Below are 8,380 nucleotides of genomic sequence, written 5' to 3' on the forward strand. Positions count from 1 at the left end.
CTGCAAAACAGACAATGTGTTCTTCTCATCTAGCTGTTCTCTTGCTTTCCTTTAATTAAGCCAGATGTGTTAAGATGCTTTGAAATGAAAGCTTCTGTGCAGCAGGACTTTAAATTAGAATCTGAAATTATAGACACATAAAATAAGACAAAAACTAATTAAATGTTTATTTCAATCATATATTATTTGATAATTTAGATGTCCACGGTTGGTTTATTATCTCATAAGGATATTCTCTACTTTAAAAAAAAAATTCTGCGACTTTGTCCTTATGATTCATTCAATTTACAGTAAATCTTACAAAGGGAAAACGGGGCTGTATATAGATTTACAAAAACTCCGGAATATTTATCAAGGGAAACAATCAGGGAAAATTAAAAAAAAAACTTACCACAATCTTTTTCGTCCTCGGCGTTTAGACAGTCTGATTGAAGATCGCAAACTTTTGATAATGGAACACATTCAGCACGATACCGGTTACAACGAAACTCGTTTAGACCACAGCTACCTTCCAGTATTGAAGACATACAAACACACGTACTATTTGGCATGATGAGGTAATAAAGAATTACGTTGTTTATATTCTTCATAAGGAGCACTTATTTTAATGAAATAATAACACATTTTACAAATTTTAAGTTTGAAAATCGAGGATAACTGTAAACTGATGATGTTTAACAATAATTATTATTGATTTTGCTACTTGTATAAGTGAGGTTATTTCTCTTTTTCTTTTTAAGGTATATTAACACTTACTGTATACTCCTTTCGTTATTGAGATGTTGAAAAGAAATACTAGTCCATAGGAATTAGAAACATCATTCAATGCTCAAAACAAAATCTGAAATGAAATGAAATATTATAAATAAGTATACGATATCATGCTTAAAAGGTCAATTAAGCGCCAAAACCGATAACCAAGCAATAATGAGCATCTGAAACATCAGTATATATAGCGATTCCAGATATAATATAAGTATTTATACCCCCTATAGATCTTGACATATGTACTATGTGTTATTTGTCATCATGACGAGAAAATCACTTCCGTATTGCAACCAACCTTCTTAATCTATAATTTCTGTTTTACTTTTAATTCCATTATTGTTAAACTTTGAATGAAAAATTAAAAACAAAATGTTAAAATTCGTTTTCTTTGCTCATAAAAACATAACTCCAGTTGTTATTGTCACTTTTTTGTCACAAAAGTGTGTTTTATTCTCTGTACCTAATTATAAAAAAAATTGTAGTGCAAACGTTCCTAACTCAAAATATCATTTTATTTGCCGGACTGTTATTCGAAGATGAAGAAACGTTCATTTGACTTCACAATTTGACCCCCCCCCCCAAATGCGTGTATGGGGAAGAAATGTGTGGGTGTCTTCATTTCATTAAATTAATTTGAAAATTACCACCCCTCATACCGCTCCATCTTAAAAAAAGAGATAGTTCAACATCAATCATGCCGTTATATTTACAATATTTTCAATGGTTATTTATAGTTATTAAACATAGTATTACCTTAAAATTGATTCCTACGGGAAGAGTTGTCGAGAACCTGCTAAACTTTATTACCGGAGAACTCCCGTGCATTATTCAAATAATTTAAAATGTCGAAAGGTTCAAAATAATCCCTTGTGTATGCAATAAATAATGCTGCATTACCGAGAACTAGATGATTGTAATGCAAGCAGCGATGCTCAATAGAAAGAGAGACCTCAGTGGTAAAAATATCACTACAACTGTGAAAGTTAAAATGTACGATTATCGAGGATAAGACATTGATGCTCAAGCTCGTGGACCTTTTCACTGATGTTTGTAGGAATTCCTACATATAAAAGAAAAAGAAGTTTTTTTCAATACAGTTTACAAATGTATTAGAGAGGTGTCTAAACATTTAGTCAGTAAATTGCATTAGTGTTCTTAACTTTTATTTCATCCATAAAACATAAAATGATGCACGATCGGTTAGTAAAATTGCTACTGATTCATTCGGATTTTATGTACTATAAATCACTTTTTTTCGCAAGGACTTTATTTTCGCTAATTACGTGAGACAATGAGCTCGCAAAAATGTCATTCTCTCGTATGAAAGTATTCTTTACGACTACATGTACATATAGAGGAATAACAATAATTGGTGAAAATTCTGTCTCACTAATAAAGAGTCAATGAATATCTAGCAAAAATAGGGTATCGCGAAAATTCAGTGATCTACAGTACATGTACTAAATAGAAACACAAAATAGTATAATATTTTTTTTCTCATGAACAAATCACCGTTAAATGCATAATTATCATCGTTTACAGACATCCAATTTTCTTAAAATATTTGATTGGTAAGTGTTCATGCCAAGCAGTATAAGATTACTGAAAATAAGTGATGAAGAAATTGAATTCTGCAGTAAAATTGATAGAAATACATTTAGATCTGTAGGCGTTGCTTTGAACACATCGACATTTTCTCAACCACCATATGTGTTGAGTAGCTAATTGCTAGTGTTTATGTGTAGTTCGAAGATCGAAATAATTGAATATATTTCTATACTTATAATATAATTAATATAATAAATTTATGTTAAGTTGAAAAACTTAACTTTCTTTCGAAATTATTTTGTTCTACAGAATAATAAAAAGATTCGTAAGATCTTTGGTTTTATCAGCACATACCTTCATTATCGATTTAATATATTGTAATATATATAACTGCAACTTAATTATATCAAAATTATATATGTAAGTTTCAAAATAATGTACTTCATGATTCATCACTAAAAAAAGAAGCAAACCACTCTATTTTATTGCCAAATATAGGCCAAGCATATTGAATTATTCCAGCTAATCAATATATCCTTTTACCCAACACACGTGTTGACATTTTACTACAAAAATGTGCTTAAGTACCCTTAATAAAAGTATTGAAATGAAACCATGAAAATGAAACAAAATTGAATTTACAAAGGTATCGATTACACCATGAATAACCTAATCAGTTGGTATAAAAAATAAAAGGTTCCTCATGTAGCAGATCTACCCCCATTCACGGAGGATTAGTCCTAAGAAAAGGCAATTCAGGAAAGTAACAAAGAATGTAACTGTACAACTTTTAAGCCTGGAAGCATGTGACAAGGAAACTTGACACTTATCATCTTTCAACATTAAACAGATTTAATGTTGATTATCAGATATCTAAAATTCCTTTGGGGCAGTCCTTCAATGCAGAGTTTTTAATATAAGATAAAAGTACATCCGTGTGTCAGTATCATGTTTCTGTTTTATTCTTGAAAGGGTTTCAGAAAATCGTGAAAATATATTAAATGCGATCGAACACTATTAAAGTACGGATTACATGGATCTAATATATTTTCAAATTTGAAGATCCTGGTCATAAAAGGATTTACAGGATAAAAAAAATCATCAATAGATTTATTTATTCTTTAAATTTAACCATTTTAAAATTTCAAATTCACTATCTTGACCATTTCTAAAATAAAACGGTAAAAACAAATCTATAAAGAATAAGTATGGTGAATTATCAAAATTTATTTATCCCGTGAAAAAAAATTATTGTGTTTTGTTTATTCAGATTTATTGTCCCCAACTTAACTGATCATCGTGAGTGATAAATTCTCGAATGGGACGTAAAACAGCACACAATAAATCAATCATTAACTGATCATCGTATGAATTTCAACATTTCTATCTTCAATTTCCCTTGCTCACTCTTTTCGACTGCATGCAGGGTTTATCTCAGTTGATTCGATATACGAGAGCAAGCTCTTACGAATAACGAAAGAGTAATTTTAAAAGGTCGCAAGTTACTTACAGATAAATTTACAATACATGTGAAAAGAAATCAACAGTACAAGGTGGTCAACACATTGACCAAAAAAGTAAATGCAATTCAAAGTTAAATCAAATGTTGACTGGTTGTATTCATGCAAATTAACAACCCATTACTTTCCAACTGAATTGTTCACGAATTTCTGCGTTTGCTCCAGCATGAACAAGGAACACACCGCAGGCGTACCTGGTGGGCATTGAATGCTAACTCCATTAAATTTGATTCCACCTTTCGAACTTGGAGCTCGTGTTTGCTTTGTTTCTAATGTGTATTATTCCAATGGACTTCTTACCTTAATTTATATTCGTTTTATATGATTCTACATATACTTAAGCTGTTTTATGTTATCCGTTTCTTTTTCTGCACTACCCCAGTACCCCCGTAATGATCTGGTGGATATCATGGGGAGATAACTGTAGATTCCTAATTTTTTGCAAGTGCTTTTTTTTCGCGAACTGGTTCTTTAACGTCAAATCGCAAGAATTATAATTGGCGAATGGCGGTTGATCTAAAGAATTTACATAGATCTCAGTACCATCTAAATAAAAGCGAGATATATTTTTTGCGAGCGATATTTCTCGCGAAATTACGCGGAAATAAATTCCTCGCGAAATTACTCGGAAATAAATTCCTCGCGTATAGTTAGGAATCTACAGTTATGAGGGTTATGTTAACACTTCGTATAAAACGAAATACACATATGTACACTGCAAGATTTCTCCATGGAAAATGAATTAAACTTTCTGTGAAAGAATCTTTGCACTTGAGAATAAGGTATCTCAAAAAAGCTCGACTTTACCTTCATTCCTCGATTCGCTTCATTTTTTTGAAGTTGATACAAAGATAACCATTGGTCTCTTAATTTATACTGTATTTGTATTATATACTTTATTTAGTCTTATCATTGACATTTACCGATAAAATCTTCTCGACTGATGTACAACCGTTTTCGAGTACAATGACCTAACATATCATTGGATTTTAACTTCGAATTCATAACATAGTTATGCACAAATGCAACTACTTTTCATCGCTTCAAACAACATGCGAATTTTTGTGAGAGTAAATGTTCATACAATATTGTAACGAATACTAAATAGGAAACTTGGGCCTAAACCTTTGAAACACAGGTGTACTCGAACTAATGGAACAGTCCTTAATCCTGTTCACTCCTGTTTGGATAGGTATAGCCCTTGGCTATATATAGTAAATCTCTGCATAGGCAAAGAGAATCAATCTGAAACCCGTAAAAATAGTAAGAAGTCAAAAACACCCCTACCAATGTTTTTGGAACCTTCTATTTTTCGGTGTTCTGCAAATTATAAAACCCGATGAGTTCAGAATAGCTCTGGCAGTGGCTCTGGCGAGAGTTAGCGAGACTTCAGCGAGATAGGGTATATTATTCACCGAAATGTGGCTAGGAAGTGACTAGCACGTGGAGGCATGGTAAACAGAAAAGTTATGATGCGTTTCAGTTTTCACCACCCTAGAATCAGCTGATAATGTCTGTAGAAATGTACTTCAAGCAATCGATCTCTTTTACATTAATTCAAACTTAAATAAGTATTCTCTATAATACAATTTTCTGCAATCATGAATTAAAATTTCTTTCTGGACAAATATTTTTGCATGGGAACCGGGACTATACTTTTTGGCGTCAGATTAGCAAATGAGGCACCAGCATGTTTTTAACTGACCAATCAGCTGAATGAGTATTGCTTTATGGGTTACTACGAATACTACAGGGATTTTACGCTTGAAAAAAAGAAAAATTATATGGTTAATGAAGGGCATTTTCAAAAATATTATTTTCATGCTCATAATAATGACGAACAATTCATTTGTTAAATAAACGGTGGAAGTCTAGGTTTCTGAAAGTCATTATGCAAAAGCGATTTGCGTCTGTATTAATTCCTTTGTTGTACCATCGGTGAATACAATTGCCAGGTGGATTCCCTTGCCGAACACGTGATCACGAACGTAAACAAAGTTTTGTCCATTTTACTCTGTGCGCATTTTTAACAATAGCCATATAAGGCAAACAAACTGAAAGGTTGTGTCAGTGTAGCTGATAATACACACATTTTACCAGCGAATCGGTCACAAGTGAGCTCCAATTTTCGCCGAAAAGTATTTTTAAAATATTGTTATTTTAACACCCTCTCTTTAAGCAACCCTTTTTCTGTTGAAAATCATGAAAGTCTTTCTGAAAGATCTGGAAACATTTATTACAGGACATGTTTTCGAAAGAAACAGGCTATAGCAATATCATTTTCACTGCCAATTTTATTTATTAGAAAAACGGTTCTACCTTATAACCTTTAAATAGATCAATCTAAAGCATGTGTCTTGAATTTAAAGCTGAACACGACTCGTAAATAGGCATACACCATTTTTGATAGCATTATCTACGATGCATCAATACTAGGGTATACTCGTCGCATTCGCCACACCTGACTGCTTTATTGTCACGGGTATCAGCGTGGAATGGCGACCCGTGTTCGTGCTGGTTATCTTGCATTACCTTTGTTTATATTTTATTGCAGTTACGTTTATCTGTGTTGTTTGTATACTGCACTGACCTATACAACTATAATTGTAAATTCATTTGGTATCTTACTTTCCTGCATTAGACGAAGTATTACATTATTTTTCTCGCTACTACCAAGTCCTGAATAGCATACCTCCGTCTACACCAGTGTCGACTGATCGATTACACTGAACAGTGACTCAGTCCTGCCCTATTTATAGGGGTCTGCAGAGTAGCGAGACTCGGGAACAAAAATGGCGGACACATTCCTTTTACGAATCGTGTTCAGCTTCAAATCACAATAACATAAGTAGGGGTGAATAAGGAGAGGGAAGAGAGAAGGTGATACATGTATTAATATTAGAAGTATTAAAAAGGTGAAAGAAAATTAAGGCCATTCCAAGTTCTTTCTATGTTTAACATCCGCGTGCGCCTTGGTTTTTGACACCCCATATAAGAAAAAACACACAAGATCACAAGTCCTGAAATTGATTAATTTAGTCGATTGTCTTTTAATTTTGTCAATTTCTCCAAATAATTCTGTACATTAAGATATATTTGGTGTATTTTAAGCATTTAATCCCTTGTTTTTGCTTTAGAATAGATAGTTCTCATTTTTATGACTTTTAAGCCTGTGTTTTATGTTTTGGCCTGTGTGTTTTTTGCGAATAGGTAGGTAGGTTTTTGAAAGATGGGTGGACGCTAAACAGAGAAAAAACTTGGAATGGCCTAAGGTTAGGGAACAGAGCGCCGGTATATGGTTAGTCAAACAATTGTGATGAAGGGCAAGGTGTACTAATCCTGAATATAGGTGAAGCACCGACTACGCATTACAATAAAAACTTAGCTCCGCAACCAGGTGGAGGGAGCCCAGTCATCATACCCAGTTACAAAGAACGTCCGATTTTGTCCCTTTGATTATTTATATATATCAAACAGGACAAGTATCCCATTAAAATAGCAAATAATCAGTGTTGTAAACAATATTAATTCCTGGTATTAATTGTATGCTCAAATAAGTTCAATGTATATTCATTTCTCCTCTTGCCTTATCCTTACGTATTATTATATCCTGATGACAGCGGAAACTATTGATATATCTGAAAAAATGAAAAAATAAAGACATCTCTGGGTTTAGATGAACGGATCATAATTACATTCAAAAGTATCTGCATAACACACCACACGGAAAACATTTATCACATATCGATACATCATTTAGTAAATAAACTACAGTTTTAAGTATTATCGTGGTGAAGTGCATAGCAAAAGCATAGATATCACCTACTGCATTGCTTTGAATGAGTTTCAAAGTAGAATTGTGACAGTTTTAAGGGAGCTCCAGAAACTCATAGTTAAACTTCCTGTACGATTAATTTGTATTTCCTTCAAAATTCAATGTTCAAAATACAGAATTATGACAGCTTACATTTTTATTCGTGATGAACATGAAATACTGTTCCATATTTATTTTGCTATCAGGTACAATGAATGTTATTTCAGCAAAAGCAGCGGGAATTTGTTCGAATGCATCCATAGGGTAAGTATATATAAATATCAAGATCACGTGACAATCGGATGTTCTGATTCTGCTTTTGTTATTACTTACAACATCGAAATCAAGATGATAAAATGGTATTGATTTTTATTTGCATTAATATTTTGGGTAATCTGATGTTTCAACCTTTACAATATTTTTCGAAAAAAGAATTCATGAAAATCAAACTTCCACCTAATATATTTTTGATAGTTCATGAACACACGTTTTGCAGTTTGATGGTTTTTTTTTTTTTTTTTTTTAAATACGTCATATACGCATACCCACATTATCAACTATCAGGAGGAAATCAATCTTAATTTACTTGATTGTTAACATTTACTGTATATTTCACAAATTGATCGAAAATGTAGAAATTATTCACTTGTGGCATCCACTGTAAAACAGTATATTCCTAATAAATTGGTATAGTATTTAATTAATACTTATAGACAAACCTTATATATAC

Source organism: Saccostrea cucullata, unplaced genomic scaffold, assembly GCF_032062105.1.
Source record: "Saccostrea cucullata isolate Sc308-1 unplaced genomic scaffold, CSIRO_AGI_Scuc_v1 ctg7564, whole genome shotgun sequence".
In the NCBI taxonomy this organism is placed as follows: Eukaryota; Metazoa; Mollusca; class Bivalvia; order Ostreida; family Ostreidae; genus Saccostrea; species Saccostrea cuccullata.